An 11514-nucleotide genomic window follows, 5' to 3' on the forward strand; every position below is an offset into this window, starting at 1 on the left:
CGTTCTCTTCCCTTCCACCCTCTTCGAGTCACCTCTCTATTCGTCTTCCTTTCTTCTTCCTGGCTTCACCCTAGAAGAGGAAGCAGCCATTCCTGCGCCCTGGTCAGTTCCACCCTTAAACTGAACGACACAGGGAAAGGCCCCTCCCTGCGGTTCAGTTGGGGTAGGAAACATCATGGGCCAGGTTTCCAGAGGGGCAGGCGGCAGTTTCCTTGGGAGACCAAGAGAAAACACAAAGAGTTTTTAACTAGAGTTTCTAACACAGTCTTTTCCTTTTGTGCATTCTTCCCCTCTCGCCCGAGTCTCTGGCATCTGTTCCAGGGTTGGCACGGAGGAAGGGAAAGAGGGAGACAGGAGGCAGAGTCCAGGTAATTTCCTCACGCTTCTAGTTTCTGCCTGGGACAGGCTGAGAGAGGAGGGTGGGGAGAGAGGGAACGAGAGGCAGGAGAGGGGTAAGTGAGTAACGACATTTGGTGCTCCAGCATGGTGGTTTACGCGTGGAGGTAGGATTATATCATTTGGGAAGGAGATTTGCAAGACATCTGCTCAACTCAGCACACAGCACACAGGGATGCCCACTGCAGCATTGTTTATAATAGTAAAAGGTTGGAAATAATTTGCAGAGTCAATAATAAGGCAGTAGTTTAAAACCGTGGTTTTCCTTCCAATGGAATACTATGAGACGTTAACACAGTGTAGTAGACCTCTACCTACTGACGTTAAAGAGATCTAGGATGTGTTTTTAAATTTAAAAAGTACTTGGCAGAAATTTGCAAAACAACATGTCTAGTAGGATCCTTTTTTTGATAAAAAATACATATAACTATATATTTATGCATGGAAAAAATCTAAAATGACACACAGCAAAATATTAACTGATGTTTTTCATAATTGGAAGGATTTAAGGGCACTGTCCATTCTTCTTTATATAAATACATATAAAGAAATACATAATTCCTTTCTGTATTGCCTGACACTTTAAAATAATGAACATGAAAGTTTTTGGAATCAGACAACCATTAGAGGTATTGTCATTTAAAAGTTTTTTTTTTTAATGTTTATTTATTTTTGAGAGAGAGAGAGACTGCCTGTGCGCATGAGTTGGGGAGGGGCAGAGAGAGAGGGAGACACAGAATCCGAAGCAGGCTCCAGGCTCCGAGCTGTCAGCACAGAGCCTGACTTGGGGCTTGAATCTACAAACCACAAGATCATGACCTGAGCTGAAGTCACACGCTTAACTGACTGAGCCACCCAGGCACCCCAGAGGTATTGTCATTTTTTAAAATACAATCTACCTTGTGTGTGGCTTTGATAAGCTTGAGTTTTCAGGGCACCTGGGTGGCCACAGGAAGACCCGCCAGTATGAAGGATGGTGTGGTCAGGAAGGCGAGCTGTCTCAGCATGGACTCGTATGAACAGATGAAGGTCTGAAAGTCTCTGCACACTCTAAACTTCCTGCACTTAGACACAACTCGAGGGAAAAGAGAGGGAGGGAGACCCTAAGCTGACTGATATTACGTAGGTTCTCCTCACTTGGCAGGACGAGGCGTCCAAAGAGAAATCCAGGAAATGAGAACTGAGATCCGTACCCACTACAGACACGGGGCAAGGGCCAGCTGGGTGGTGCAGAAGGCAGCCCCGTGGTTTGGAGCATGCGCAACTTTTATGGGCTCGGGGAGGCTCTGCAACGCAGGTGTTTTCTTGCCGAAAGCCTCTACTATCTTAGACTTTCAGGGAAGTAAAAGAGTTGGTTAAAACAATAAATGAGGAAAACCGCTGAGCAAAATCACACCCTCCTTTTATGCTTTGCTTTGACTTGCTTCACTTTTAAGCTTGCCCAAGGCCAAGTAATCCCCAATTCAAGGCTGGTTAGAACTAATCAGAAGAGCTTTGTTTAACAAAGCAGAGGGAGATCAGCCCTTTAAAAGCAAAACATTCAAAGGCATTAATTTTTATGCACATAAATGCATCATATTTACTGAGTCCCTGATATGGCCCAGAGCTGAGGTGGCCCCTTGACTTCCTCCAGATAAATGAGGGTGGGAGACCTGTTTGCCCAGCTGGTTACTGCTTCTCTTTCCTTCATGGTAACTTTTGGAATGGAAAATGGATACTTCAGAACCTGGCTTCTTAAGGGACTTCTGTCACCAGTTTATTTTCCTATTTGGAATATGGGGAGAAGGGTATTTGCCTTTCTAATTATTAAGGCAATAGAAAATAGGTGAATCCTTTCAAAGACTTTGACTTGCATAGCATATTACTCGAGAAAATGAATGCTTTTCTGATTGATAATGTTGAGGACGAAACTGACAATAGTGTTGAGAAACCCCTTGTACTGGTCAGGATTTGGTCAGAGGAGCAGGACGACCGGGAGAGAAAATATCATTCCTGTCTATCTGTCTGTCTGCCAGTTATTCCTAGCAATCCTCTAACACTCCATAGCAATTAATATTTAATGAATAAAGTGTCTCTACATTCACTCAGGCCTTCTTTTAAAGTTCTAAATACAGATGTATAGTTTTCCATATGTTGGCCTCATTGAAGTTATTCTAAGGTAATTTATGACTTGATTGCTTTATAAATGGACTCTTTTATATTTTGATCTGTAATAGATTTTTGCTGGTCTGCATGGGAGAACCATACATGGCTATTTACCACATATTCTTACATCCATCACTTTGCTTACCGTTTTAGCTTGTTAGGTTGCTGTTCATCTGATTTTTTCCTTTGCTTTTTCTTTTTCATCATGAAAGTATACAAGGTTTTGATTGCTTAGGACAGAGTTGAATGAGCTTCATAAATTTTGAGATTTTGGTTAGACAAAAACATTCTATCAAGCACCCACAAATTGTGGGAAAACTCTGTTACAGGCTATGGAGTCAAAGATGAAGAAAAGGCTCTTCTTGTCCTCAGAAATTCATAGCGGTAGTCTTGAAGTCTGGATTATTTGCATTTTACTGAAATGAAGTGTCCCCTGTGTATATTTGGAACGACATCCCTCGGGGATGTTTTTGCAGCTGGACTCAGCAGCCTTTAGAGAAGCTGACCATTCTGTTCATTAAAGCACCTTTACTTCTGCTTTGCATTTGGAATATTTTCCTTAAATTACATTTCTCTCTTTTGCAAGGACCGAAGATTGAGCGTACCGTAGTTTGTGGTAATTGGCATTGCTGGTTATCTGATGTCTCAGAAGTGCTTCTGTGTCTCTGGTAAAGTTCTGACTAATCTTGAAAAAAAATTTTTTTAAATGTTTGTTCATTTTTGAGAGAGGGGGAGGGGCAGAGAGGGAGACACAGAATCCCAAGCAGGCTTCAGGCTCTGAGCTATCAGCACAGAGCCCAACATGGGTCTCGAACTCACTAACTGTGAGATCATGACCTGAGCTGATGTTGGATGTTTAATGGACTGAGCGCCCTGGGCGCCCCAAATTTTGACTAATCTTGACTCTAAATTTTAGCCAAATGAAATCTGACTACAATGATACTTCCTATACTTTGGCTCCAAGTATTTAACTTCTTTTTGAAACCAAAGTGGATTTAAAAAATTCTCTTTCTGTCTTTAGTTATGTCACCTGACTCTGCAAGTACTGGTATTACCTGTCACTTGAAGAAGCCAAAAGTTGTCACAACTGTGTGAGCGCCTGTGCTTCAGTCTCTGGCTTTGGGTAAATGACAGAAACTCTTTTCTTGATTTCTCATGCACATAAATGATTATAATTTCAGAGGCGTCAGATTAATATCTCAAATGACAACTCTTATTTTTCATATTGTTAAAACATGCTATCTCTTGGATTTTTTAGAAATAAAAGCACACAGGGTGCCTGGGTGGCTCAGTCAGTTGGGTGTCCAACTTCGGCTCAGGTCATGATCTCACGGTCTGTGGGTTTGAGCCCCGTGTCGGGCTCTGTGCTGACAGCTCAGAGCCTGGACCCTGCTTCGGATTCTGTGTCTTCCTCTCTCTCTGCGCCTCCCCTGCTCATGCTCTCTCTCTCTCTCTCTCAAAAATAAATACACATTAAAAATTAAAAAAAAAAGAAAGAAAAGCATGCATTTATTCTGAAATATGTGAAGAAATGATTTTAGAACAACATGAGTATTTGTGATTAAAAACAAGGCCCTGAGGTTTCTGTGATGGATTCTGCTGGTTAAAATCCCACAGGAGTCCATGTGGAAATACGTGCTCCTTACCTTTCAAGAAACAGAACTCTCTGCATTAGTCAAAGTAACCTCCTTGCTTGAGCAAACAACCCCAACGTTTCAATGATTTACTATAATCAGATGTATTTGTTGTTCATATCAGAGTGTAATGCAGGTTGCGGTGGGGTTGTTCTGGGACCTGGGGTCCTCCTACCTATCAGCTCAGCCATCTCCAAGGGCTTCCGAGTCACCTGCCAGATTCACTCCATCCTCCAGCTGACAACCAGAGAGAGTGTGGGGCATCCTGTGGGACGTTTTAGGAGCCAGGACTTGGGGTCATATCTGTCACTTTTATCTATTCTCTGCTGGCCAGAATGCAGTCACTTTGCCCCACTGAACTAACTGCAAGGGGTCTAAGAAGTACAGGGCACAACACAAAACTAGGTGTGCGAGTTCCCCATGGCTTGGGTAACACATGACCACAGTCTTAGGACTTGAAACAGCACAGACTTATTATCTTATCGTTCTGGAGATCAGAAGTCCAAAATGGGTCTAATGGAGCCAACTTCAAGGTATCAGTAAGGGCGTGTTCCTTCTGGAGGCTCGAGAGGTGAATCAGTTCCTTGTCTTTTTCAGCTTCTAGAGGATGCCTGTGCCTTAGTTTGTGGTCGCCTCCTGTTCTCTGACTCTCCTGTTACTTTCCTCTTGTACCCTTTAAAGACCTTGTGATTACACGGGACCCAACTAGATGGTACAGAATGATTTCCCCATTTAGGGGAACTTTAATCACATCTACAAGGCCTCTTGCTTGCTAAGGTAACATGTTCACAGCTCGCAGAGATTAGGATGTGGACAGATATCTTGGGGGTGGTGATTCTGCTCCTGCAAGGGGTGAGTTCTGGCTGTTTCTGTCACACTCCCACACTCTACAGTGGCCTGTGCTTGACTCTGGCTATTGCTGGAGTTCACTTAGCTCTAAGTGGGAATAAGCCCTTACTGAGTAACACAGGTTACAGGGCATGAGACACATCGCAGGGTAGAATCTCCAGTGCTGACAGTGTTCCATCTATGGTCTGAAATCATGCAGTTCTGACTATAACTACTCAAGGTATTTTTTCCTTTTTAAAAATTTTTTTTTCAACGTTTATTTATTTTTGGGACAGAGAGAGACAGAGCATGAACGGGGGAGGGGCAGAGAGAGAGGGAGACACAGAATCAGAAACAGGCTCCAGGCTCTGAGCTATCAGCCCAGAGCCCGACGCGGGGCTCGAACTCATGGACGGTGAGATCGTGACCTGGCTGAAGTCGGACGCTTAACCGACTGCGCCACCCAGGCGCCCCTTTTTTCCTTTTTAAAACATTACCAAAAGAATACATCGATATTTGGTTGTTATAGAAAATTCAAAATGCAGAATACAGAGGGGCTCCTGGGTGGCTCAGTTGGCTAAGCATCCGACTTCGGCTCAGGTCAGATATCGCGGTTCATGAGTTTGAGCCCCACGTCAGGCTCTGTGCTGACAGCTCGGAGCCTGAAGCCTGCTTGAGATTCTGTGTCTCCCTCTCTCTCTGCTTCTCCCCTGCTTGTGCTCTGTCTCTCTCTCAAAAATAAACATTAAAAAAAATTTTTAAACGCCGATTACAGAACTAGAAAGAATAAAAGGCAAAAGTCATCTTTCACTTCTCTCTCCATAGATAACTGCTGGTGACATTCTGGAAGGTGTTTCTGCATGGCTTCCGTTTGTCCTCCTAATCTGTTCCCCATCCTTCTCCACCCTAGGCTACCCTGCAGCTGGGAGGCTGACCCACACCAGACTGCATGAATGACCCCTTGCTCTCTGGCCTCTCACTGGCCTTGGCCACAGGGAGACACTAGCAGGAGATGGGAGGTGGAGAGGAGTGATGTCAAGGTATTTATTCCCTCTTGTTCCCTCCCTATTGAGTTATCATGAATTGGTTGCATCCCCACCAAAAGCCAAAGTGACCTTTTCTTTCTTTTTTAAAATGTATGTTTATTTATTTAGACGGGGGTGGGGGGTGGGTAGAGAACGTGAGCAGGAAGGGGCAGAGAGAAGGAGAGAGAGAATCCCAAGCAGGTTCCATGCGGTCAGCTCAAAGCCCAACATGGGGCTCGATGTCATGAACCTGTGAGATCATGACCTGAGCCGAAATCAAGAATCAGATGTTTAATAGGCTCTCTGCCCCCAGGTGCCCCCAAAGTGCCAAAGCTTTTCCATAAAGCCCCCTTCTCCAGGTGATATCAGACTTGGGGCTTATAATGCTTCTGTGTTCTTGGTAGTCCTGGGCACTGCACTAAACCTCATTTCCCCCCCAAATTCCACCTGTACTTTAATCAAAATCTTCTCACATTATCCAGTTTTAATGCCAGGACCCTGATAGATACAGTGTGTGTCCTTCCACATCTTGCTATGACTTTACACACAGACACATGCTCACAGGCATGAGTAATAAGGTGGTAAACTGGATTAAGGTGTGTGTGGGTGGGGGTGCATGGGTGTAAGAGGAGACAGAGATAGAGACAGAGAGACAGACCTAGGACAAGGCGAGGGGTGGAGGGTGGTATTTGCAATATACCGCTATGCAGATATTTGAAAATCGGTGTCAGGAACTGGTTGAAGGGCTCACATGAAGGGTATGTGAGGTCATTGGTAGGGTTAGGTCATTGCAGATTAGAGAGTACTTGTCGGGAGGATTGCTTTGAACATATGTAACTCCAGGGGCACCTGGGGGGCTCAGTCGGTTAAGTGCCCGACTTCTGCTCAGGTCATGATCTCATGGTCATGGGTTCAAGCCCCACGTCAGGTTCTGTGCTGACAGCTCAGAGCCTGGAGCCTGCTTCAGATTCTGTGTCTCCCTCTCTCTCTGCCCCTCCCCACTCATGTTCTGTCTCTCTCTCTTTCTCAAAAATAAGTAAAAACATTAAAAAGAAAAAGAAAGCTGTAAGTCCAGTTACTCTGAGTATCAATCCTATCTCCTATGGGTGGGAGCACAGAGGTGATTCCCCTTTATCTCAAGCCAAGGGGAGCTTTACTGGGGCCCTTCTGAATAAGGGGCCGGCCTCTGACACACAGCTAAGGATCAGAAGATGAGGCTTTTTCTCTCAGCCAGAGGCAGCCGGGTAGATGAACTGGGTGCTCTGCGTGTGTCTGGAGATGGCAGGTGGGGAGAGGGGGACGTGGGTTTATGAGTGTTTCTCACGAACCAGATGTGGGCCATATGGGAGAGAGAACTGGCCATTTTATTTTTTATTTTTAAAAAAATACTTACTTATTTTGGGGAGAGCACAAGCTGGGGAGGAGCAGAGAGAGGAGAAAAGAGAATCTGAAGCCGGCTCTGCACAGACAGCAGTGAACCCAATGTGGGGCTTGAACTCACAAACCAACTGCAAGATCATGATCTGAGCCAAAGATGGATGCTCAGCTGACTGAGCCCCCCAGGCACCCCAGAACTGGCCATTGTAAATAGTGTCCAAGAGGGCTCCTAGAGGGGCAGTGGGTGTCAACCAAGTGAATCCATGTGGCCCTGGCACCCAGAAGAGAGAGTGATGCCAGCCTACAAGATCCCCGTTGGGCAAGAATTATCTGCTTTCGAACCCGGAGGGGTCAGAATCCTCTAGCAAGCTGAGAGTTGGAAAACTGTAAGGAAGGAAAACAGAAGAAGCAGCCTTCAAGGTCTGCAGGCTTCCAGGTTCCACGGGCTCAGATTGGGAGGGCTGGGAGAAAATCTAATTTAAGTCAATTCTGGTATTTTTATTATTATATGGGATTAGGCATCTTTCGTTGCTGAGTTGACACTGTGTTTATGACTTAAAACAACCATAGGATTTGTTAATTACCTATGACTTCACAGAAGCCATGACCCTGCCTGAGCTTCTCCCGTAGAGAATGAACTTTTCCCACCATATGTATGTTAAACGACCAGCGGAAGACAAAAATAGGGAAGTTTTATGAGTCTTTCCTGTTCCATAGATGTCTTTTTTTTTTTTAATTTTTTTTTCAACGTTTATTTATTTTTGGGACAGAGAGAGACAGAGCATGAACGGGGGAGGGGCAGAGAGAGAGGGAGACACAGAATCGGAAACAGGCTCCAGGCTCTGAGCCATCAGCCCAGAGCCTGACGCGGGGCTCGAACTCCCGGACCGCGAGATCGTGACCTGGCTGAAGTCAGACGCTTAACCGACTGCGCCACCCAGGCACCCCGTTTAATGTTTTTATTTTTGAGAGAGACAGAGCATGAGCGGGAGAGGGGCAGAGAGAGAGGGAGACACAGAATCGGAAACAGGGTCCAGGCTCTGAGCCATCAGCCCAGAGCCTGACGCGGGGCTCGAACTCCCGGACCGCGAGATCGTGACCTGGCTGAAGTCGGACACTCAACCGACTGCGCCACCCAGGCGCCCCCAGGGATGTCTTTTAAAATCTTATGTGGTCCTCTTCTGGTACTTCCTTGATTCACTTAGGGATGTCCCTTAGAGATCTTCCTGTGTCCTATAACTTCACTGACCTCAGTGACAACCTAGAATTCCAGTCCGGATGTACAATACTTTATTTAACTACTCCCTTATTAATGAGCATTGCTATCATTTTTATTCTTTACCATTAAGAAACATTTTCCACCACCTGTGTGATGTAGAAGAATACATTCTCTGGATAGATTCACTGATAGGCAGGTGTTGTTGCAGAGAGATTGGCCACGTGCTGCTTTTATCTACCTGCCTGCCATTCTCCTTCTTTCTGACAACAGCACCTCCATTTTCCTTTGGGGGAAAGGGAGATGTAATAAGAAAGCATCTCAAATTTTGGTCTTCTGCTGTGCTTTTATTTTTTATAATTTTTAAAAAGGTTTATATATTTATTTCAAGAGAGCAAGAGCAGGGGTGGGGCAGAGAGAGAGGGAGAGAGAATCCCAAGCAGGCTGTGCACTGTCAGTGCATGCGAGGCTTGATCTCACGAAGTGTGAGATCATGACCTGAGCCTAAACCAAGAGTCAGATGCTTAACTGACTGAGCCACCCAGGTGCCCTCCCACCTTGCTGTGCTTTTTTAAAGCAAATACAAAGTGGGGCCAGTGCTGCCCTTCCTGGAGAAGAAACTCTGCATCCCACCCTCTTGTGGAGAAGGGGAGTCATGTGATCTAAGCCACTCGCTACTCCCTCCTGGAACTTGGTTCTTCAACAGAGTGACACAAAATTGGAAAATGGTTGGGGATGATTTGTCCTGAAAGGGGTGCCTTAAAGAAGCTGGCCAAATGTTTCTACCCTTAGACCTCCTGAGTCCTATTTTTCTTGAGACCTTCTTATTCAGCCTTTTGTTCAATCAGGTGAACTCTTTATTCTATAAACAATGTTTTATTATTATTATTACCTAATTTCTCACGAGCGTGTCTCTATTGTTTGCAAATGATATAAGGTATGTTTCCATTTAATATTTTGGCAATTATCTCTAGTTGCCCTCCAATTTGAGGTAGCAGCTTACACTTCCACCAACAGTTGGAAGCTTCTGAATTTCATTCTATTTCGATTTGCTTTAAGCAGTTCTGTGGTGGCATGCACACAGAGTCTCTTTTTATTCAATTTTCCTGATACAAGACTACTTTGATTTCCTAATAGAGCAATTCTATTTCTAAATGAGCAAAATGGTATTTGCTGCAAGGGGTTGGCCAACAAATAAGTCATTTATTATTTATTAATAACTCATTTACTATTGCTAGAATACAACTGGCTTGTATTTAACTCACCAGAAGTATAGTTGATGAAATGGCCCAGTGTCAAATTAATTTTATTTATAAGTGGAGTGATTCACAAGGACATGAGCCACAAACTTGGACTTCAAGTGTTCCAAAACTGAGTATTCTCACATGATCACCTTAGCAACTGTAAAATAATGACATAATTGTCAAATACCAGAAAAAAGAACAGTCAAGCATGCTACAAAAAGTTCCTGTAATTAACATCATGTTTGCCAATTACTTTATTCTTACTGAAATATGTATCAGAAAAACAAGCTGTGGAGGTAGAATAATTTGTGATTTGAGTTGAAGGCATGTGAAAAAAAAATCAGATTCTCCAACTAGGAAAATACGATCATTAAAAACAATACACGTACAGTTCATTGCCCTGTGTGAAGAGAAATATCTAGGTTATTTATGCACATTGGAAATCATAAATAAAAATGAGTAGTAGTCAACACTCAATCACCAAGAATTGTATGTACCAGGAAGAGTGTGGAGAAACAGAATCATGTCCACCACCAACTTCTTGAAATATTTCTTGCATCATGAAGAAGGGGAAAAAATGCACACGTTTGACTTTAATCCCCTCTCCTCTGTCCACTTACTTTTGCTGCCTTTCAGATAAGAATAGAAAATGTCTAGAGGAGAGAGAATTATAATGTTGGAACAGGGGCTTTGCAAGATTTTATATAGGAGCCAGAGTGCTATTCAAAATATTTGATAGCCAGTATGGCAATGTAAATGAATATATAAAACAACATCAAATCAGTTACCACCATGTGCCTCATAGGATCTGAGAAAGGAAGAGTACTTAAGTAAACAAACTTGGGTTGTTTTGTTACTAAGATATGTGGAAAAGATTGTCTTTTGTGTGCCAAGCAGTACAACTGACAGGCAGAGAAATTGCCAAGCGCCTGAAATAAAGGATAATTTTCAAGTCTGCCAGTATGGTGGGCTGATGGGAGTGGGCATTATGGAATGCCCTCCTGTTTCACAGTTAAGAAAGGCATTGCTGTACGCAGGTTCTTTATAGATATTATTCATCAGTTTATGGAATCTCCCATTGGTTTTGAGTTTCTTAAATTTTTTTTAACCTAAAGGCATGATGAATTTTATCTAATACTTGTTCCTAGTCAAACGAGAAGACCATATGGTGTTTCTCCTCTAATTTATTAATGTGGTTAGTTAAATTTATTCTGATGTTAAACCTTCCACAAATTGCTGGGATAGAGCAAATCTGGACAAGATATATTTTTGTTTTTATACTTGGCTGGATTTCATTTGTTATGCTGTTTAGGATTTTTGTATCAATGTTTAACAGTTAAATTGTCTGTAATTTTCTTTCATCATATCATCTTTATCTAGTTTGGGCTTCGAGGCTCTGTTAACCTCACAGAATTTTACTGGGGCAGTACTCTCTCATTTCCATCATCTAGAAGATTGGAATGATCTTTCTTTGAAAGTTATGTAGAATTTGCTTGCAAAATTGGCTGAACCTGCTATTTTCTTTTGGGGAAGATACTTAACTACAGATTAAATTTCTTTAAAAAAATTTTTTTTAAATATTTATTTTGAGACAGAGAGAGAGAGAAGTGCATGTGCATGAGTGTGAATGAGTGGGGTAGGGGCAGAGA

This window comes from Prionailurus viverrinus, chromosome B2, assembly GCF_022837055.1.
Source record: "Prionailurus viverrinus isolate Anna chromosome B2, UM_Priviv_1.0, whole genome shotgun sequence".
NCBI classification, from domain to species: domain Eukaryota; kingdom Metazoa; phylum Chordata; class Mammalia; order Carnivora; family Felidae; genus Prionailurus; species Prionailurus viverrinus.